Source organism: Lissotriton vulgaris, chromosome 5 (assembly GCF_964263255.1).
Source record: "Lissotriton vulgaris chromosome 5, aLisVul1.2, whole genome shotgun sequence".
Classification (NCBI taxonomy): domain Eukaryota; kingdom Metazoa; phylum Chordata; class Amphibia; order Caudata; family Salamandridae; genus Lissotriton; species Lissotriton vulgaris.
The window spans coordinates 302,078,000-302,100,994 of record NC_141693.1 but is presented as its reverse complement, the minus strand read 5'-3'; the positions used below and the strand labels follow the sequence as shown (position 1 = coordinate 302,100,994).

At 40.9% G+C, this 22,995-nt stretch overlaps 1 protein-coding gene across 3 annotated transcripts in view; it reads left to right on the top strand.

Annotated features, from left to right (window-relative positions):
• Positions 1–22,995, top strand: part of SLC35E2B (solute carrier family 35 member E2B) — a 442,385-nt gene that overhangs the window by 222,823 nt on the left and 196,567 nt on the right. The window contains exon 1 of one of the 3 annotated variants that reach the window (XM_086921522.1): positions 1,360–2,484. The exons of 1 other annotated variant lie outside the window; for it this stretch is intronic. The gene's annotated coding sequence lies outside the window, so the exon portion shown is untranslated. Of the gene's footprint in view, positions 1–1,359; positions 2,485–22,995 lie in introns of those variants that run through there. One more of the 3 variants, XM_086921520.1, reaches the window with a different exon arrangement.

The window sequence follows — 22,995 nt, the reverse complement described above, 5'->3', positions numbered from 1 at the left end:
CTCTTCTTCTTTGCCTCTCTCCCTCATATGTTCCCTGTCTCTCCTGTCCCCTTCTTTGATTTCCAACCATGCCTTTTTTCTCCTATATACATTCCTTCCCCATTTTCAGTTTTCTGGCTTCTCAGTGTTTTCTTCCTCCATTCCTCTGTCCCTATTTCTCGCCCCCATGGCTCCCACTTTCCCCTTCCTTCAGTCTTTTCTAGTCGTCATTTCTTGTTAGGTCAAGCCTGGGCAGCGCATGCGCTGCTCTGCTAGCCATGCTGTATTGGAGTATGCACTTGAAGCACCGCCGACTCTCCACCCATATTTGTCATTGGGTCTTGTCACATTGTCCTTGGTAAATGCTGGCAACTGATTTGTTATTAGGCTTTTAGTCCCTCCTTAGAACCGCCTTGACTTCATTTGTTTCCTCACATGAGGACTGGCCCTTTTACTTCGGTTGTAACACAGTAAGTCTTCTTTAGTCTGAAAGCACTATTTTCTTTAATAAGTTTCTCTTACTGCAGGAGGGTCTCTAGTGTGCAGTTGTGACCCACCGGCTTGTTTATTTAACTCGTAGCAAATGGGGAGGTCTTCAGGGGCCATGGGAGACAGAAGGGGCAACTCAGTGATGCCTTCAAGCATTTGCAATACAATAGGTCTCGCATTTGCTAGAGTTTAAGCTTTTGGCATTCTAAATGACAATACCTTTAATTTGTGTTTTAAAATCCAAAACCAAAATAAAAAGGCATTGTCATTTACAATGCCAGTAGCTCAAACTCGCGTAAATGCGAGACCTATTGCATTGGCGATGCTTGTTTCGGTTTGTCCTTTGTTCGCCAGTGGTCCTCACACCAGTCCACTTCCCCCTCTGACCTTTCTGTATATCCATCTCTTCCTTTCACCCTTCCCTCCTCCTCCCCTCTTTTCCCTGTCATGCTGAAATTTCATACTGTCGCCCTCTCTTCCCTCCTAAATGTCTTCCACTTTCCTTGGATCCTCCATGTCCTCTCCCGGCTTCTCTACCCTGTTCTACCTTTCGTGTTAGCTTTCCCACTCGCTCTCTTCCCTCTCTCCAGGCTGATCTTCCGCTCCGTGTCCTTCCTTTCATGGTCGTCCACTCGTCTCTCCTGGCTTTCGCGTTCATCTGTTCCTCCCCGCCCTCTCTTCCTTCTCCTACTTTATTTCAGGCGCCATTTCATACTTTCACCCTCTCTTCCACTTTCCAGTGATGCTCCAAGTCCGCCCATCCCCTCTCTCGTGGACTCTTTCTGCAGGTGCTCTGGCGCCCTGTCCTTTGGAATCATGCTCTGGCTGCAGGTACACAACACCGGTAGGAGGATCCTTTCCCAGATCACGTTGCTGCGCCTTGTGTTTTCTATTCGGTGTCAAACCGGTTCTGTCTTCGGCGCAGGTTGTCCCGCTCTCTGCATCGCCCCAGCCCCTCCGTCGCCCCGGGCTGTATCCTGGCAGGCCAGTCAGCCTCGCTTCTCTCTTCCTGACAGACCCGAGGGCTGGGACTTTGGAGAGCAGGAGTAACCGCCTCTCACGCTTCCCTCTCAGCCAGGGAGTTCTTTTTTTGGCAGTGAAGAGGCGCCGGCGACTGCCACGTTTTATCTGTTTTCGCACGCAAGGGCGAACGTAAAAGGGAAGGATACGAGTTGCTCTTTGCCGGCACCGGCAGAGCTCGCTTCAGCCGTCTGACAGGACCCGTGCAACAGGTGATCTTTCCGCGCTCTAGGGTGGCGGGGGAACGCGCGTCTTGTGGTGTTTGTTAATACAAAATAAGCAGCTGAGCCGAACTGTAATGAAGCAGATGTCGATGAGATTCGCGCAATTATGTGTTGTGTGTTGCGCTATATGGAAGCCGCCTTAAATGCTGTTCCGAAAAAAATCTAGCACTGCACGACTGCCATGAACTTGGAGAGATAACCAGACAGACGTTTGGCTGTGAGAAGGAGAGGAGAGCTGGGGTAGAATCAGGTGTCTCAGCCACGCGACTGACCGTTCCCCTTTCCCCATCCCCCAGACTTCTGACAGGCCAGTCACCTTTGGCTGCCGTGCTCAGCCCGCCGTATTTTTAAATGCAATACTCTAGTCACCAGACCATTGCTTATGGTACCAGAAGTCGTACCGAGCTCTGCTCGTTTGGTAAATAGGGTTTACGTAAAACGTTTAAAGTCCATCAAGTTCGTTTTTTTCTCCTTTGTTTGGGCAGAGGACAAGTGTCTGTGACGCAAAGCTCGCAGCGCGTCCCAATTTCTCCAGTCTGCTTAGGTAACAGCTGCATGCTTTATCACAGCTGCGCGCATGTTGTCCGTGGCTTGCAGTGAGTTTTAAAGGAACTCACGTTTTCAGGATACAGTTTCTTCTTCTTGGTCCTTGTCTTATTCCATGCATCTTGACTGCCAGACTCCCCAAAATAAGAGTATTGCTGGCTGTTGCAATTAACGCGTTTCACATTTTGCAAAGCACTTTCTTACAGGATCTGTCACACTTCAACGGGTGAGTTTATACATGTTATTGTCTCTTGAGGGGGGGGGGGGGAGGTTACTTACAATTGAGAGTGAACTCCTAATGGTCGCGAATAGTCTCGTAACTCAAATCAAATCAAAACAGCTGTATTCGGTGACAAGGCAAACACCATAAAAGCATACTAACACACATATATATCAAAGAGAAAATACATTCTGGAGATTGATTATAATAAAGTATGTGCAAATTTAGAATACATGTGAAAAGTAACACAAAAAACAACAAGTCCATTTTATCATAGGTCGTTAAAGTACAATCTACCACTAATTCGTACAATAAAGTGCAAGTGCGTTCAGTACAAAAGAATGTGATTAAATGATGGTATTACTCATCTTTTTCATACAAAAGAGCAGCCAAAAATGCATAATCTTTTCTTTTCCTAATTGATTTTTGTATGTAACAGATTACAGAGCTTATAATTTTCATTGTGTCCAAGCTGCATAAAAAATTAAACGCATCCTTATAGTTAAAAAGCATATTTTTTTAAAAATAGTGTTTCAATACAGTTTTTCGGATATCCATATAAAAAGGGCAAAAGAGAATAAAGTGCAAAGTAGACTGAGCGGTTTTAACATCACATGGGCAAGGGGGCAAAGTTCTGTGCCTTCCCTCAGTTCTTGGGAACGCAATTAGATAATGTAAAGTGCTCAACCTTAGCCTGGTCAAATAAAAACGATGCTGGACATATTGAACCAAGATAAGATATAAGTGAATACCACGCATACATGGGCGTTCATAGTAAGCTGCTACTGTCTGTTTTTGCTTAATCCTCCTATCCCTATCGTGTTCTGTGGCAATAAGATATCTTAGTTTCAGGTCTCTTTTACTATATTCTTGTATGCTTATGGGATCGTCTATGCGTATTTCACATTTTGTCAAGAGTTTAGAAATGTGACACAACCATGGTATTTTCATACTATGATCGCTAGACAATCTATGATTAGATCCTTACAGAATTTTGTTTCATCCTTTGCCCATAAGCCATGACAGAGTGTGAGGGCTGCTAAATTGAGAGTATCACTTGGATATGGAACGATATGGGACGAACAATTCTTTGTGAACGATCATGTTTGCGGACGCACTAGGGACTGGCAACAGTCATTTAAAAAAGTTTTTCATTAGTTTGAAGGATTGTCGTGTTTGCTCTCCCCCTTATGGCTGCTCCATAATTAACTGCTGTAACACAATTGCTTCTATACAAGTTTAAAATTTCTCACAGGGGTTTATTCCCAAGTTTTGCAGCAAACCTAAGAATTCCCTCAGTCGTTTTTAGAAATTAAATTTTGCATAATTCAATATGCGAATTCCATGTGCTGTTATTGCAAAATAACAACCCCAAGTATGAGAAAGTCGGAGCTCTACTTATAGGAACCCCACCCACATGGTGCTGTCTACACTTTTGTCTCTTTTCCCACATGACATTACAAATGTTTTTTTTTAAATTCAACTGTAGGTCTATATCAGTCATGTATTGGGAGACATGTTCTATTAGGCATTATAGGCCATTTGCGGTTCTGGACATTAGGACAGCATCATCTGTATATAATAACAACAGGGTGGGGCGTATTCCAACTTTTGGGGCATCCACAGCCAATTCTTGTAAAAACGGGTCCACATTGTTTATATATAAATAAAATAAAAGGGGGGCCAATACACATCCCTGTCTGATGCCACGCTTTACTGCAAAGGAAGCTTTTTTCCGGTCCAGGGAAGGCATAGCTTGGCAGTTCGGGCTGGACTTTTCTCATGAGGCACAGGGTCAGACTGATTTGCATATGGCCATGTCTGAACTGGGGTGGCTGAGTGGGCTAAAGAACGGTGATAGATTAAACCCAGATCTGTTGACTGGGTGTGAGTGTTTGATTGGGTCAGATGCTCCGTCCATCTCCACCCCCTTTTGTACCGCTTTGTTCGCCATAAGTTGGCAGGGTGTGCTCAGACGTGAGTCCATTGCTCACTTTGCCACTGGATTCAAGCAAGCCTGGCTGAAGACTGCTGCAATGCCAGAAACTGGTCCTAGGAAGCTTGTTTCCGGTCCAGGGAAGGCATGGCTTGGAAGTTCGGGCTGGACTGTTTCCATGAGGCACAGGGTCAGACTGATTTGCATATGGCCATGTCTGAACTGGGGTGGCAGAGTGGGCTAAAGAACGGTGATGGATTAAACCCAGATCTGTTGACTGGGTGTGAGTGTTTGATTGGTTCAGATGCTCCGTCCATCACCACCCCCTTTTGTACCATTACTGCAAAGTCAAGCGTGCATTCCCCAGATTTTCCGTACCGTACCCTTGAGGTTAAATCGGTGTTAATTTGTGATAAAAAAGGATTATTTCTAGGGGAGCACCAAGCCCTCTTAAAATTTGCCATAGCTTTTGATGATTGACTAAGTCGAAGGCACTGGTCAAGTCTACGAAGCATAAATGGAGAGTACCTTCCTTGGCTAACGTATACTTCCCGATTAGCAAGTCTAAGTTTAGACATTGTTCCACCATCCCAATACTCCTTCTTAAACCATACTATGCCACTGTTAAGATGTCGTTTTTCACTGGCCCAGTCTTCTAGCCTTCTAACATAATTCGGCCCATGATCTTAGAAGAGGAATCGAGAAGGGATATTGGGCGGTAGCAATTTGCCTTTTCCCCGTCATCTTTTTTAAAAATAGTTACGATTATACTTTCAACCCATGTAATTGGCAAAGTTCCTCCGAAGGCGGCGTTAAAAACGGTCACTAGTATCGGTGTCCAGAAATCCAGGTCATACTTAAAAACATCAATCGGCACACCGTCTGGACCTGCTGCTTTCCCACTTGCACTTTTCTAGAGTGCAAGTCTCACTTCCTCAGGTGTAACTGACGGTGTATTAACTGAATTTACCCTAATTCATTTATTGTTTTTCCAGTCTATAATGTTTATATTATCTGGATTAAAGATACTCTTAAAATGTGACACCCAATCTTCTGGTGGTACCACAGTATCAATCCTTACTGCGTTATTATCTTTAAAGTATGGATGGTTAACTATCTTCCAGAAGAGAGTTGGGTCTTTCAGCTTTGCTGCCCAGTTTAGGCTTTCCCAGGCCTCATCACGGATCTCCCTTTTTTCTTATTTCCAGTGTCTTTTTATAATCTCTCCTGGTGGCACTTATTTTTTGTGGGTCTCTAGGTTTTTGTTTGAGCGCAAATTTCAATTCCCCATTTGTTCTTGTGCACTCATGGTTAAACCATCTTTGTATTGGACTACGTGTTTTTTTCATTCTTTTAGACTTTAATTCACCTGCAATTACTTCAGTGATGTTAGAGAAGGCATTAATAACCGCTGTATGTAAAGATGATCCGTCCAAACACATTTCTACTTCTTTTGGTATTTTCCCTTTAACAGTTTCCATAAATGGGGAGGGGTTAACTCCTGTCCATTTTATAGAAACACCATTATTACCTTGGGTGTCAATATCAGCGTCTCCATCCTTGCCCCTTTGTTTAGTTGACAAATTTTATCTCTAAAATCAAACTTGGAGAATAATGGTCACTGAACAAACTAATATTTATCAGAACTTCCTTGGCCAATTCTTTGCCATTAGATGATATTACAATGTGGTCTATGTTTGAGGATGACCTAGCTCCCTCAAAGGTATGCATGTTTTCTTCACCCTCCAAGTTAATTGGCTCTAGGATTGATAAATCATATTTGTGTATAACATTATTAATGGCTTCCCTGTATCTATAATGTTTAAAATGTGCGATCTTTTTACCAGTGTGGTCACAGTACCCACATACCTCACCAGCTTCAATATCACATATAACACAGTTAAAATCCCCAGCCCAAATTAAAACATAACACCCTACAATTCCCTTCATGAAACAATCTAAATCCCTTTCTAGTGAATCGATTACAGTGCTCCTTGAATTGTCAAAAACATTATTATAGAAATTTATAACAAAAATATTATTTTCATTAGAAGTTAATTTTAATAACTGATAATATTGTGATTCAGTAAAAGTGTTCCCTACAGTCAGGGGGGAGGCAACTGGAATTAAAGTTGCCAAGCCTCCCTTCGTTCTTCCCTTTTTGGATGGTGTTGCACTAGTGGAAATGCTTGGGTAACCATTTATACAGAGTGTTTCAGTGCACCAGGTTTCTTGTAAATAAACGACCCCCAGTCCCTCCAGTGTGTTTTGCCAGTTGGCATCATTAATCTTATTTTTGATGCCAGCTATATTCCAAGTCGTAATTTTTAGGGTGTTACTCAATCGTGGTTCAGGATCTGCTATTGTGAGGTTAACAAGTCAGGCACTATGGTCATGCTCTGGTGCTTCCTTTATCTCTCTTTCACAAGTATCTATGTAAACAACCTTTCTTGCATTTGTTTTGGAGTTGCCATTTCTCATATTAGTACTTGTGATACAATAATGATTACCAATGATCGGCGCCCTGCTGCCTCCATCTGTGGCGCAAATATCACATTCAACAGACAGAGGGTTATTTGCTTCTAAGGGTATCTTAGTGAGGCTTGCGCTTTGCTCGATAACAATAGATCTGGCATTTAGATCACCTTGTATGATAGTTTTTGGGAGAGTAAAAACCCCCGGGTTATGGCTATTATAGTTTAAAACCGGCTCTCCCTTGTGGCTAAGTGTACAGGGGTAAGATGTCAGTCAATCATTCTGCTCTAATGTGCTCAGTGCCTCATATCTGTTGCGAGTTGATACTTCACAGATATTAGGGCCCAGTGACCAACCTGGGTTCCTTGGTGTTCCCCATTTAGGTAATACATTGACTTGATAAAAGAACCCCAGGGGGAGGACATTAATAGCATCATTCCGTATTGTAAGAGGAGCTGCCCTTTCCAATATACATCTAACAAAATTCGGTGACCTGAAGCTTAGGACCACATTATCCCCAGCCAAACCTTTTTCGGAGTTTCCCACCCAGGCAACCCTTCTGACCATCATGAAATCGTTAAATAAATGATTTCCAAGCCCAGTTTTTAAATTTAGGTGGTGGAGGGCCTTATTCTTTAGTGACATCCAATGTTCCTCCTCTTGTGGTTTCAGTCTCGGGACGTTGGACAGTATTATAGTATGCGATGTAGCGTCTGGTGGGAGGTCAAGAAAGACCCCTTTCGATCTATCCCCTTCCCTTCTTCTGACCAGGCCATTTGGTGCTTGCGTACATGTATGCAAAGCATTGGGTACTGATATTAATGGCGCAGGCTGAATCGGAGGGGACACTAAGGTGGGGGATCTGTGTGTACTTCTGCCTGATATTTTGGCCTGGAAGTATTTCCTGCCCTACTGGGCTCCATTGTTTTTGTAGGGCAACTCCCAATGCGAATGACTGGGTCCTTCACCAAAAGGCCCTCTATTTTGGCTAATCTCAGATCTATTACCATTAGTCTAGACATAAGGGGATCAATTAAAGCCATGAATTTAACTTCCATCTGGTTATGAAATGCATTATTGGCCTCCAGATTTTGCAAGCCAGTCTAATCACTATCGGTTTCCTCTAAACCCACTCCATCTTGTTCCTTCTCAACTGGTGGGACTGAAAACCCTCCCCTCTCTATGGCCACGCTCTTATTCTTAGATACTTTAGCAGCCTGTAGACTGGCTTTTGGGGCACCCCGCGCTTTCCTTTTCTATGTCTGGTAATCATTTCCGGAAGCAACTGCTAGTTTTTTCTCTCTGGTACAAACATTTGTAGTATTAACAACAGAGTTGGAAGATTTTCTGGCTTCATTATCCACATCTGACGTGCCTAACTGGGAGCTATCTATGATTATTTGCGGTGAATCTGGACGTATAGTTGGGCCAGTATTACAATCTTTAGAAGCAGTTTGTCCTATCAGTGGCTTCAGGGGATCCAATGAAAGCCGCCTTTCCGTTATCTCAATTTCGTGCATAAGCACAGATTCGCTCGGCTAAGAAAGGCATCTAAGGTCCCTCCCACTCCCACCCCCCCTTTGCGTGTGTTCTTGCTCATTCCCAATCGAGAAATTGTAACAATACAGTATAGGGGGCTGTTTATGCCAAGTATTAAATGTTCTTAAGTAAGTTAGACAAATTAGCGCACACCCCTTCAGTCCAAACTAATTTTAGTAGTTGCTTACTCAAAGTCCTGGAATAGATGTTAGAGGGGGGGCCCAGCCCAGCCTCTTCCAGACGATGACCGGAACAGGCCGGGCGCAGGATGGGCCCGCCCTTGGCCCGGGCTTTGCCCGGGCACTCACGCGCGCGTCCCGCACTGCAGGAGGGCCGGGCCAGCTTTGAAGGCCTCCGGCGCCCTTCGTGGATGTGTCACAAGCGTGCCTCGTGCTGCCCCCTGGGAGATGTAGGCACAGGGGGGACTGCGAGCGCGGATGGTCGATGACCGTTCCCCTCACGGCGGCGGCACCAAGGACAAATAACAGAGTCTCCCCGTGTGCAGGCAGCAGGTAAGTGCTAAAAAGTGGCCGTTCCCCTAACGGCTTGGTCTCAGTTCAGCGCGTCTCGTAACTCAGTTTAAGACCTCACTTTGTATCTGCCCTAACTCTTGAGAGGTTAATTTTGGCACTGTCAATACTTTCGAGGCACAAACCATGCTCTTTGGCAGCGCAGACGATTACTGAAAAATACAAAACTGTTGTCTAAAGGAGCGGAGATTGAAGGACCTCTAGGAGGAGTCTGGAAATGGGGATCAGCGTCGAAAGAAGGGAGCCAGTTGGGGGTTAGTGACGATGAAGACTTAAATATTTTTTTTGTGTTGGGATGTATTCTGCAGTCCTGCCAAGCGGCACGCAACAGGTGTGACGCTCACGCATTTCAGTACGGTGATCCGCATCACCGCACTGAACTGCATTGTCACGCATAATTGCCACCTGCTGCCAGGCGCGCTACCAGCGGCACCAGGCTGTGCCCGGGCTCTCTCTGCTGCTCCGAGAGAGGTGCGCCGGCTTCGAGTTCCTAAACAGTTAAGTTCCAGACTGCTCTCAGCTCTGTGGCTGAGAGTGCTACAATGTATCTGTCCTGCACTCTGCCAGGAGTGTTGCCCTGGAAACAAGAATGCTGCAAATGATTACTGCTGCTCAGAGCTGTCAATCACCGACCAGGCACCAGGGGGCCGAGATTTATTCTGGATGTGCGGCGGTAGAGTGCCGTCACGTCCGGAGGAACAGGAAGTAAGCAGAAGCGGGGGAATCTGAGAGAGTGGCAGGCTGCTCACAGTTTCTCTCATGCGGCACGAATCGATTGCCATGGGCTGCGGTCTCCTGCGCCCCGATAAACACTAAACACTGCAGCACCTTGACCTCCTGAAGCCAGCTGAGCCGGCGAAAGTCAGCTCAGGCCAGCCGCCACCACCAGGAGGACTGCGAGCGCGGCCGCGGGTTGGGAGGGAGAGTGTCTGTCAGCGACCGAACCAGCCAGGCTCCCCACAGCCCGGCTGGACTGGAGGAGAACACCCAGACTGACTGTAGGGGCCGGAGTGGTTCGTTTGCAGGTCGGAGCACGGGAACAGGCATGACTGTGAATTTGCGCTGGACAGGACCAAGCCAGGTTGATGCGGTCCGTCGGCCCGGGCTGGTCAACACAGAGAGAGGGGAGCAGGTAGCTGACGTCGCCTGAGCTCACTAAATGCAGCTGCTCTCGAGCTGTCGGAAGCTAAATTCATGTCAAGTAAGAGTGTGTCTAGCTCTGGAGTTAGTGAGGGGCACAGAAGAAGTTGTTATTGGTAATAAAGTTGCTAATCTGTGCTCAACATGCCTTCCAACATTCTACAAAGTTCCACGCACACAGGAGTCAGTCACATCTATACTTATAGGCACATACAGACTTGCACATAGCACGGACAGTCAGTGACACGCACACACATCATTCACGCACAACACTTTTCTCAGGCCGGCGGGCTGATGTAACATAATTTCACTATGCTGGCCTAAACGTTCATTTTACACTGTTCTACTAATACCACGACAAATGCTCTATCATTGACCTTAAGCACAGCGCCACCGTTGGATAGTTTTCTCTTGAAACTGGCAAATGCACACATTCTGAAAGGAAACTCTCAAATTTCGTTTTCCACGTTACCATTTTAAAATACTTAACATGGTTCAGTTTAGCAATGGGGATGGATCAGATGTTGCTTTCAGGACAGTGGCACCGGGATTCAAGTTATTTTTGGTGGTGACTCTGAGATTAACATGCATTGTCATTGTTTAACTGTTTCGGCTTAACAAACCATTTGTTTTAACTATAATGTGTACTAGACATAAAATTCAACTTTATTAAATCATAGTTATGGTCGCAAAACATGTATTTGTTTGGTTATTACTATTCCAAATATACCTGCCCGGTGACCCTCTTAGCAAAAAGTAGGTCAGTGATTTTGTGCAGGCACTTTAGAAGCATTGGGCGCTTTTGAGGCAGTTTTCGTACCACAACATGGGCTAATGTGTGAAAACTATCTTACTACATGGGCATAACTGTTGATTTCTATTCAGTTATTTGTTCTCTAACATGCATCATTAAAAGTGCCACACAAAAGACATTTATATGTCACATGTAAGAAGACTGAATATATGGCTATGACACACATAAGCAGTCTCAAACTTTACAGCTATGTATTAGGTCACTGCACTTCAGTTAGTTTACTCAAGAGGCATGTTATTCTTCCAAAATGCCAGGGATAAACTTGTTTCACAGTACTAGTTGACTCAGTGGTGAACAGTGGCTTTGGAGAAGTTTTAAGGTCTTCTTAGAGTTTCTCATTGCTCAAATGGCTGTCATTTCTGATGTTTATTTGTTTCCCTAGTCTTCATTGCTTGATTTTGATCGCAAGAAAGTGTCACTCATAGTCATTAAAATGTCACTCATAATTACTCAGAAATTATGAAAATGTCACACATAGCAATCTGAAACCTTGGCAGCTATGATTCTGTTCATCCTACAATGAAGGCATACATAGGTCCCCGAAACAGTTTTTAGAGTGTAGGTATGGCGAGGTCAGGATTGCCCAGTTGTAGATCGAACTGAGGGGAAGACTGGTGTGGTGAATTTTCTTCGCCAGCTGTCTCCAGTGAACGAATGTGCAGGAGCTTCATTTTATATGTTGGGGCTCAGTATTTATATAGGCACCCCAATCTGCCTAGCAATAGGGTTTTTGAAAGGGAAAGCTAGTTATGAGAATGGAAGGTTCTCTTACATAATTCAGCCACTTGATTGTCTCGAGCAAATTCGATACACCCACTCTGTTCCGCTTTTCTAACATGCTGCGCCTTACCTGTCAAAAAGCATTAGTTGAATTCTTTTGTTTGTTTGCTTGGGTCCTGTCTCGGTGAGTACAAGGCTGAATTATGATTCGCATATGGAAATGCACGAGGGAATGTCCGTCCCCATACCTCTTAAACACACTAGCAATGGACACTAGAAAATTGTATCCAAAATATGTTATGAATTGGGAATGTTTGCTACCCTGCACCACAGAGGGATTTAATTACACATTGCTCAATGACAAAGATGTTTGTCTCCGTGCAATGTATGGAGCTCTATTCAGTTTGTAAAGATTTTCTGACCAGTGCTTCGCTGCGCCAAAAGCCTATATTTGTATTGCATAATTGTACACATTACTGATGATAGGAATTTCGGAAAGCTTGTTTTTTCATTATCTGGGGCTAGTCAAAAGATTGTTTAATGTGTTTCAAGATTGGTAATGGCCTGTTAGAAGAAATGTACTATAAATCATGGTGATTTGTATGAATATTGGTTGTTTTCATAGTATGGGAAAGCTGAGGAAGCTATATGATAACATTTTTGAATGAAAGAACTCTCATTTGAAAAGAATGGCAGCCAGCGTATCGGAGAAAGCCCTTCCACTGGGCCTATGTTCTTTCTACTCCTACTTCACAAACTCTCCTATACACCTCCCTATTTTTTTTATTTTGATTTTTAAGCATCGTCGTATCCCTTTTCAGGGGGCACAGGGCAAGCATATCTACGGGCAAGAACTGTGGTGATTGGGGTTGTTTGCCTCTGGTGTCCTTGGGTCTGCCTTACTATGGCTTTGCAAACTGGTCCAAGAATACCCCTTTTGCACTTGACTCTCAGCGTAGTGGGGGCAAGCACTCAGAGGGTTCTTAAGGAGTAAGTGTGCTGGGTAGAAATTTGGAACTCAAACAGTAAAATAGCAAACAAAATAATTCAGTGTACAGCCCCATACTAGACCTAGTAAAAAAAGAAATTTGAATTTCACTGCAAAAAAAGTACTACACACAGTAATGGTGGCTTAGCTATAGGGTTCTACAAAACACATTTACTAGTCACTATCAAAGCTATATAGGAATCTCACGCTAGACTATAGAGTTCTAGTAGTAATGAAAGATAATAGGCAGGAATTTGTCCGGCAAATGTGCAAATTGGACACTATTGGCTCGTCATGGAATAGGATTGAATTTAAATTACTCTTCCTGGTAGATAATGCTAGGCTCTGTACAAATGTTGCATTTTTATATGAAAGTACCTATTCTTCTAAACTCTCACAATTTTGCCAGCGAATGCAAGTGAGGTTCAGATAGTTTAGTTGTATGCATACAGTAGCATAGTTTGACCTCTAGGAGTAGACAGGGTCGCAACTTCACTCTTCTGGTAATACAGCCAGCAAGCAACTTGCTAGATATTGCCTCCACAAAGGTCCTCACCTAACTAACATCTTAAATGGTTCAACCAGCATATATAAAAGCAATACTCAAAAGAGTGCAATACAAAAGAGTGGGGTGTTTCGATCTCTGTCTTTGTCTGCCTAACTCCTCCCATCAGTGTTTTTGTCTAGTTAATAATCTACTTGTGGGTAATTCACCTCTGATGCACAGCATGCTCTCTGACCTGAGTGGACTGAAATGAGTTCCATTGAAAAATAACTTGCCTTTAGATTCCCATCGTCCAGTTGTAATATTGAGAATTATGTTCCAAGTGTAATCATATTGTGGGACAAACCAGAAGCTAAAAAGGTGTTGCTTGAGATCAGTTTGAAAAACAGTCAAAGATGAGGCTTCGCTGAAATGCCGACAACTAGTGCCATACACTCGCATCCTAGACTAAGCATCTTCTAGCACCACTTCACAAATACTCTTTTTTAACACATTTATATTAATATTCAATTAACCAAAACAAGTGCATTCTTGCAAGTAAATACATAAGTGTAGAACATCCTAATTTTTGGTTCACTGATTACATATCGATAGTAAAAACACCGATGGTAAAAATATCGGAAAAAGAAAATATAGATATTCAAAATATTTATTTATTTATTTATTGTAGAGTTTTATATAGCGCGAACAAGACCTGTGGGTATCAGAGCGCTTGACATCGGAATAGGTTAACTAACATAAGTGATGACATTATAATAAACAACAGATATGAGGTAGATAATAGAATGAATATGATTGTGTGAGACGATATAAATGCAGATAAAAAACACAAGTGAAATTCGCATTAATAGGTTAACTAACATAAGTGTTGGCATTACAAGAAACAAACAGATATGAGGTAGATAATAGAATGACTATGATTGTGTGAAACAAAGTATATGCAAACAGAAACACAAGTGCAATTCGCATTAAGAGGTGGGGTAAGGCTAAGCTTATATCATATGCCATGTGTACCGCCCAAGTGAGGTAGGCGATGGTAAGGTTTAGGCTTAGAAAAATGTTAACCTTTCTAAGACCAAAGCCGTTAAGAGGTAGATAGTAGTGTGGCTATGACTAGTGTGAGACAGTGTATATGAGAAACACAAGTCACCATGCAGTTTGCGTTAAATTGTCCATTTGTGGGGTAAGGCTAAGCTGATATCATAAGCCACATACCCCCACAAGACAGAGGTAGGAGAGGGTAAGGCTTAGGCTGTGAGATAAGATATATTATTAGGTTTAGGCTGTGAGATACAGATATGTTATCACATTGCCCATCTGGGCATTAGGTAAGGGTACATCTGCGTCTTATATAAAGCGCCAGTCTTGAGTCAAATTAGCTTTCATCTTATTCAAGTTGGCGCTTATCCTTCTGAGAGCAGCCCTAGATCCGGATAGTGTATCTATGCAAGGTATTTGCACATCATGTGGCTCTTCACTTCCCGCTTGAATGATGCAATGTTGCGAATCTTCCTAATGTTTGGAGGAAGAGAATTCCAAATTCTAGGGGCAGCTCCAGAGAACGCTCTGTTGTAAGTCTTTTTCTTTCGGAACCTGGCTGGCCGCAATAGCAATTCAGTGGCACTCCGACTTGGTCTGTCACCTCCCGATATCTTAATTTTCTTGGCTAGATATCTAGGAGTGTTGAAGTGTATCGCTTTATGGGTGATACATGCTAACTTCATTTGGATTCTGGCTTCATAAGGTAGCCAGTTTTATGCTTTCAAGTGAGGGGATATATGATCAAATTTCCTTGATCCTGTGATAAGTCTTGCCGCTGCGTTGAGGCAGGCTTTCAGCGGAGCTGTTGACATTTTTGGTAATCCTGCTAAGGTGGAGCATCCGTATTCGATCCTGGAGATAACAAGAGATTGGATTGCTAATTTTAGGTCAGCTTCAGGGATGAAAGGTTTCATTTTCCTTAAGTAGTTAAGGTGGAAGCTGGCACTTTTAGCCATTGCATTAATGTGTGCTTTCATGTCGAGGTTCTCATCTAGGGTGATTCCAAGCGATTTAGCTGATTTGACTAGTGTTGGGGTGCAGTTTAGAGCAGTCACTAGTTTGGTCCATTCCCTTCTTTCCGAGTGGCACCTTGGTGGTGAAATTAGTAGGAACTCTGTTTTGTGAGCATTTAGCTTCAAGTGATTGGTGGGTAACCATTGCAGTGCCTTTCCTAAGGACTCGTTCATCCGATCAATGTCTTCAACGGAGGCAACCTTTATGTAAATTTGCGTATCATCCGCATACATGTGGTAGGATATCTGTGATTCTCGGAGAATTTCTGTGAGTGGTTCGACATACAGGTTAAACAGGTCTGGAGAAAGTGTCGATCCTTGCGGGACTCCTATTGAGTTGGGACATGGAGTTGAGGTAGAATGATTGACCAGGAATCTTTGTGTCCTGTTCCGAAGGAAAGAGCCAAACCATTTCAGCACATTTCCAGTTAGTCCCATCCTATCTCGAAGTCTGGCCAGTAAGGCTTCGTGATTTACCGTGTCAAATGCAGATGACAGGTCTAGGAGAATCAGTAGGCAGGCACGATTTTGGTCTAGGGCTTGTAGCGCGTCGTCCACAATATGTAGTATAGCCGTTTCCGTGCTATGTCCTGCTCTGAATCCTGATTGGCAGTCGTCTACTAAGGAGAACTTGGTGATGTGTTGGCTTAGTTGACCCTGCACACATTTCTCGATTAGTTTGGCCAGTAGAGGGATGTTAGTCACTGGACGAAAGTTATTCGGATCTGTTGCATCCGCTGTCGGTTTTTTGATTATGGGAACCACTTGACCTGTTTTCAGGCAGTCAGGGAGGATCCCTTGCGATAGTGATGCATTGATTATTTTGGTCCATGTTGGGACCAGAGTGTGGCTGATATCTCTTAAACATTTTCCGGGTAGAGGGTCTTGGTAGTGGTTGTTAGGTTTAATTTCCGACAGCGTTTTGGCGATCTTATACTGATCGTATAGTTTGAATGTGTCCCAGTTTGCTTCGTTTTTTGTCTTGGTACATTCTAATGGCTGAATGTCATCGTTCGGGGGCAAAGAATGTATAGTGAGGTTAGACGCCGCATTTGTGAGCTCTTCTTCGAGCGCTTTTGCCTTCTCTGTAAAAAATGTGGAGAATTCTTCACAGCCTAACGGAGTAATAGTGTTCTCTTGGGAGGATTTGGCTAGTCTATTTGATTGTTGTTTAAGAATTTCAAAGAGTTTTCGTGGTCTGTTTTTTGCATTGTCCAGCTCTGATCGGATAAATTCCTTTTTGGAATTGATGATCTTCTTGTTATACTGGCTCCTGATTTTTCTGAGAGCTTTCAGCTCCGGGGATGAGGGGTGTTGTCTCCATTTCCTTTCGGCCATTCTCAGTTTCCTTCTGTCTTCATTCAGTGATCCACTAAACCAAGGATTTTTTGTTTTCTCTGTGACTCTTTTCAGTTTTAGTGGCAAGGTGTCGTTGACGATATTTTCGATTGATGTAAGGTAGTGATCTGTAAGCTCATTTACATTCTGTAGATGGTTCGGTGGCTTTAAGTCTATCTCACATCTTTCAACCAGTCGCTCAATATTAGCCTCTTTCGTGTCGCGAATCAATTTTTTGAACTTGAAGGGTTGCACAGTCGTGCCCTTTCTCACTGTGGGTATCTAAAATGAAATTGCATGATGATCAGACCAATCACAAGGGTCTATAGAGAGGATCGATGCATTTTTGTCTCTTGCAATAATCCAGTCTAAGGTCGATCCTTTCAAGTGTGTAGGTAGCGAGCAAGCTTGAGTTAGGTTTAGCTCGTGAAGGAAATCTTTAAGCTTATTAACTAGATTGTCATTATTGTCATCCCAATGTAGGTTGAAATCGCCCAGGAATATGTTATTGACATCAGTATTGGGGTAGGCAGTTATGATCTCCATTAACTGCTCTGTGAACTTTGCGTTGTCACCTGGTGGATGGTAAAACGCATGCAAGTTGCATGTTTGATTGCTTGCCGTTTTTATATTAAGCCCTAGGTATTCACATGATTCTAAGGGGTCAGCTTGAATTTCTTTGACCTTAATCTCCGATCGGTGAATGCAGGCTATACCTCCTCCTGTTTTTATTTGTCTGTTTCGTCTCACAATGTTATATTGTGGTGGTACTAAAAGATCCATTGTTGGAGCAGATGATTCTGTTAACCAAGTTTCAGTCAGGATTGCCAGATCAATTTCCCTATTGATGATGAGGGCTGCTATATCTGATGCATGATTTGTTGCCGAACGACAATTGAGTAGAAGGCAGGTCATGGGTTTCCCTGATTTACTGGAGTCCCTATCAGTGGATTCAGTTGTTGTTAACTGTACTTGTTGTAGATTGAGGAGGTTGGGTTTTCTGTTGCTCTTTTTGGATGTTCTGTTGGAATCGATTTCTACTGTTTTTATTATCTCCTCCTAACTCCCGGGGTCAGGTGGTTCATATGTTTGGAGTAAAGCAAGTATTTCCTCTTGTGCCAATGATTTCGTCCTATGTGGTCGATTCAAACTGTTAGCTAGTGTCAAGGCCCTCCCATTAATCGTTATGTTTGAGTAGTGTAATATAATCTGGATATTCGTGACCTTAGAGTGGGTGCTTGCCGTTATCTCCAGGATTTCTCTAATTGCTTGGGATGTGTTATTAGCTTCTAGTGCTAGGTTGCTAACTAGCTTCTGGAGCTCTTTAATATCTTTCAGGTTTCGGGCAGATATCTTAGTCAAGTTTGGACTGAGTATCCGGGGTTTGCATTCTGTTCTTCTCTGTTTTAGATCTGTACTCCGAGCCGCATTCCTATTCTTTTTCTCCCTTGATATATTGTTAGTTCCGAAATTATTTGGGATGACAAGGGTGGTATCCGGTTTATGTGAAGCCAGTGGTGATGTTTTTGTTGGGGAGAGTCTACAAACCTCCAGTGTTGGGCTTGAGGTATGTGGCAGTGTGTTGGTTTCTTCTGTTTCCTTCAATTCCCGGTTCTCATTGAGTGAATCATTCTGGGTCAGCGGACGCTCTAGATGTGATGTCTTATCTTTTGGTGGTGACGTTTGTTCTTCCCTTCGGCGCTGGTCATGCTCTTCTTTTGCATGACTCCCTATACTTAAACAGGCAAATACAAAAACATTGAATTAAAAATATCGATGTTAAAAATATAGATGTATAAAATATCGATTTAAAAATAAAATATTATATATTAAAAATATAAAATATTAATATCTTTAACAAAAATATTCTTTTTAATATACATTTTAACTAAATATCAACATTACATAAAAATATGAACACAAACATAATAATTTATACATATATTTACTTTAAAATAATGTATTAGCTATTATCTTTAATTTTTAAACTTTTAAACTATATAAAAAATAAAATATATACATATATCAATTTAAAATGAAAAAAAATTCTTTAATTAAAACATTAAACAATTGAAACAAAACTAAAACGTACATTTTGCAACATAATAAATACAACAGAGAAAATGTTGGATAGCGAAACAATTAAATTTACTATTCCAACTGTAATAAGTGCAACCGTAGGAAAAGTGCTGGATAGCGAAGGGGTAAAAATTACTATTCCCACTCCAGTGAATACAACAGTAGGGAAAGTGCTGGATAGTGGAGGGGTAAACGTTACTATTCCCACTCCAGTGAGTGCAACATAGGGAAAATGCTGGATAGCGGAAGGGAAAAAATTACTATTCTAACTCCAGTGAGTACAACAGTAGGGAAAGTATTAGATAGCAGAAAAACAAACATTACTAATACCATTTAAATAACTAAAAAAATAATCTTAAAAATAAACAAACCATATTTTAAAAGTATACATTTAAATATATTAAACCTATAAAAAGAGCACATATTATAATGTTAATTGCATATAACAAAAACCTACAAATATAATATTTAACAAAACACATTCATAAACATTTATTTAAACTGAACAAATATTCAAAAACAAATGATTTAAAACATGAATGTATTTATTTTATTTCCTACCCTATAACACCACACCAATAAAAAAAGACCAACATATTTATTGAAATGTATTTGCATAATTAACATCATTATTAATTAATTTAAAATATATTAATAAAAAAGTAAACATTCTTTGATTACACATACTTTAACACTATAATATCCACAACACACCTAAAATTAACTACACAATTATGATTAATTACTAATTAATTAATTTACATTAATTAACAAATAATAATTTGTCAACAAAAAATAAATTACTTCTCACCCTTCACACCATTTATACATATAAACACCACAACACACCTAAAATTAATCACACAATTACCATAATTAATTACTAATTAACTAGTTTAAATTAACTAATTAATTCATCAATAACAAATTGCTACCCACCCTTCCCACCATTTACACCTATAAACACCACAACCAACAACTAAAATTAATTACACAATTATCATAATTCATTACTAATTAACTAGTTTAAATTAATTAACAACTAATTAATAATTCATTAATCAAAATGAATTGGTTCCCACCATTTACACCTCTAAACACCACAACACACATCTAAAATTAATTACACAATTACCATCATTAATTACTAATTGCTTTAAATTAACAACTAATTTATCCAAAAAATAAAGGACTTCCCACCCTTCACACCTATAAACACCACAACACACCTAAAATGAATTGCACAATTACCATAACTAATGACTAATTTATATTAACTAATTATTAAACAATTAGTAATACATTAATTTAAACATTTAACACTATAGCATCACAATTAAACAAATATTAATAAATAAAAATTATTCAATAAATTTTATATAGTTAAATTACTTCCCACCCTACTACCCTATAAACCCACAACCCGCTACTGAACTAAAAACGCAAATGTCAAATAGAAAGAAATTAATAACTACTATAAAAAATAAATCAAATGTATAAAATTACTACCCACCCTATTCCCCTATAAACTCACAACCCGCTACGGAATTAAAGACTCCTAATTCAATTTAAAAAAATGTAATAACTACTAACATTTTAACACATGTAATAAAAATACAAACCATTCTTACACAAAAAACAAACGCACGCAAATATAAAATATATACTAAAATACATACCATTAATAAAAAATAGGTATAGTTTACAACTATATTTTTACAAATGATATTAAACACTTTGATATTTTTTAAATCGATATTAATTGCCTAAAATCGATATTCTTGACCACAAGGATTTTACTGTCTATTCCTGACCCACGATATTTTAACCACGGTATTTGTGCAATTCGATATTTTTACCTTGATATTCTTTCTCTTCACCCTAATTTTTGCAAATTTATAATGCCATGTATTTGTTATATTGTACATTTACTTCTCTAGCATCTCATTTGAGAAGTATAAACACCTGCATACTCTTCAGTCTACATTAAAAAAAGCAACTTCTTCTTGGTCAAGTGTTTTGCATCTAAATGTTTTTAATCTGGTGCCAGTTATGTGTTGTTAGTTAACATCTATACGCCTGTGTGAAAGATCTGCATATTCCACGCCAATTCCTTTCCAGTTCCCAACTGTATTATGAGAGCTCTCAGCGCGAATATCCCCTTCTAGAGCTTTCCATTATCATTCCCCGTTCCTGAGGGCAAACCTATTCATTGTTTACTTTCTTCAAGAAACTCACTTTGATTTACTATTCGCACTTTAAAGACCCGCCTTTAAAGTGGCTCCCCTCCGCTTCACCTTCATGTAATATGGCAAACATCATCTCATCCTAAATATAGACTGTGTCCAGCCCTCTTTCACCTTTTTGACTTCTATGTGCAATAAAACACTTTATTATTCTGTGTAATAAAACACTTTATTATTCTGCCTATCTCAATACATCAGATCTCCATTTTATTAGCCACAGGCCCGCAGTTAATTTCAAAGTCATTGCTATCTGCCTTCTCGCTAATAAGAAGGCAAAATTGATGAATCGACTGTTAAGTCTATTTTTGCAGCAGGGGAATAGGCCTAACAAATATACCTCCGTTGGATTTGACTCAAACTCCTTCTTGTTTCATTCAAAGTGTACATGATTTAATTCCAATAATATGTTTGAGCATACAATTCCAAACCATTTGAAAAAATTCTGCTTCTGTGGTTCAACATTTTGAGTTTGATCTACTTACTTCTGCTTCTATCCGGACCAGAGGTGAGAGAGGTTCTGTGAACAGTGTTAAATTGGACCATTTTGAAACAGGCATTCCTAGATACTGTGGACTAGGACGTCGATTCCCCAAAACCCCTGGGGTAGCATAAGTGACATTACGTGCCCATCATGCCCAGTTACATCACAGGAAGTTAGTGACATCATATTACAACTTACAATATGAGAGAAGTGATGGAATGCACTCCAGTTGTACTCAATGTAAACAGTTTAGAAAAATGTTCAAGGCCTCATTTTTGTGTGCAAGCCACATGCTCTGTCCCACTAGCACAGGTAAATATTGAAGCTATCTGATACGTCGTCACACACCAGCATCAAGCTGCACAGCCATTCAACTTGAGTCTCAAAGGTCAAGAAATTAGAATCCAATGTTTATCCAAGTAATCCGTATTTATTCCATATTTTTCAGTAATTTTCAAAACAGAGGCAAGGTGATTACGATGTTAAAATGCCAGGAATGCCCATCCGGCCTTTATCCCAAAGCACGGCAAATCCACAGTACGCACTGGGTAACCATGCTGTTATAACACCCAATGCATTTCGGGCCTAAAACCCTTCCTCAGGGAAAACTGTAACGTAAAAAAAACCCATCAAAATCTTTAGAATCTCATGCATCATAAAACCCAAGTGAACCAGCCTACAACAACCTTCATGCACTATACCCAAGTGCACCAACATGCTACGTGCTCAATATTTAAAGATCCAAGCTTGCAAGAAAAATAATTACCTGAATATGAATGAAATAAAATAAAATGAAATAAAGTGACTTGTGTCCCATACTAAAGTAAACCATGTGCAAAAATGTAACAATACGCTCGTTGTCACTGATGTGAGATGTATAATCCCAGTGTCTCTACGGCTGTGATGAGCCGCATGGCTGTTTCGTGTGGCTTCCATAAAACCAACAAGGTTGTGTGTGGAATAAACTGCTAGTTTTAAACCCATTGTGAACACCGCAGGTGCAACCTATTGAATTAAATATAACACGTCACTCTAAATGCCAAATCAAAGGAGTAAACATTGAAAAAATACGCATACAAGATTGATTCACATCACGTTCCTACAAAAGAAATTATTATTGCGTTCGTACAAAAGAAATTAATTAAAGCATACATTTAAAATGTGGTAAAAATCAACATCTATGCAAAAACAAAATATGGTTACGTTTGTTGTATGTTTACAATCCTCTATGAACAATAATTTGATCAAGTCAAATAACGCCCTCTGATGAAATTTGATGTAACCTCATGTTTCCAGGGGGCCTCCGTTATTAGATGATGATATGCGATTTATTCAATTCAACTCTTGGTGCAAATGATCAAAGGGACAGCAATATACAATATGAGGAAAGTGATGGAATGCACTCGAGTTTTACTCCATGTAAACAGTGTAGAAAAATGTTCAAGGTCACATTTTTTGTGCAAGCTAGACGCATGCTCTGTCCCAGTGGCACAGGTAAATATTGAAGCTATCTAGTGCATCGTCATGCACCAACATACACAGCCATTTAACTAGAGTCTCAGAGGTCAAGAAACAAGAATCCAATCTTCATCCAAGTAATCCGTATGTATTCCATATTTTTCAGTAATGCACTGGGTTTTATAACAGCGTAGTTACCCAGGATGCAGTGACG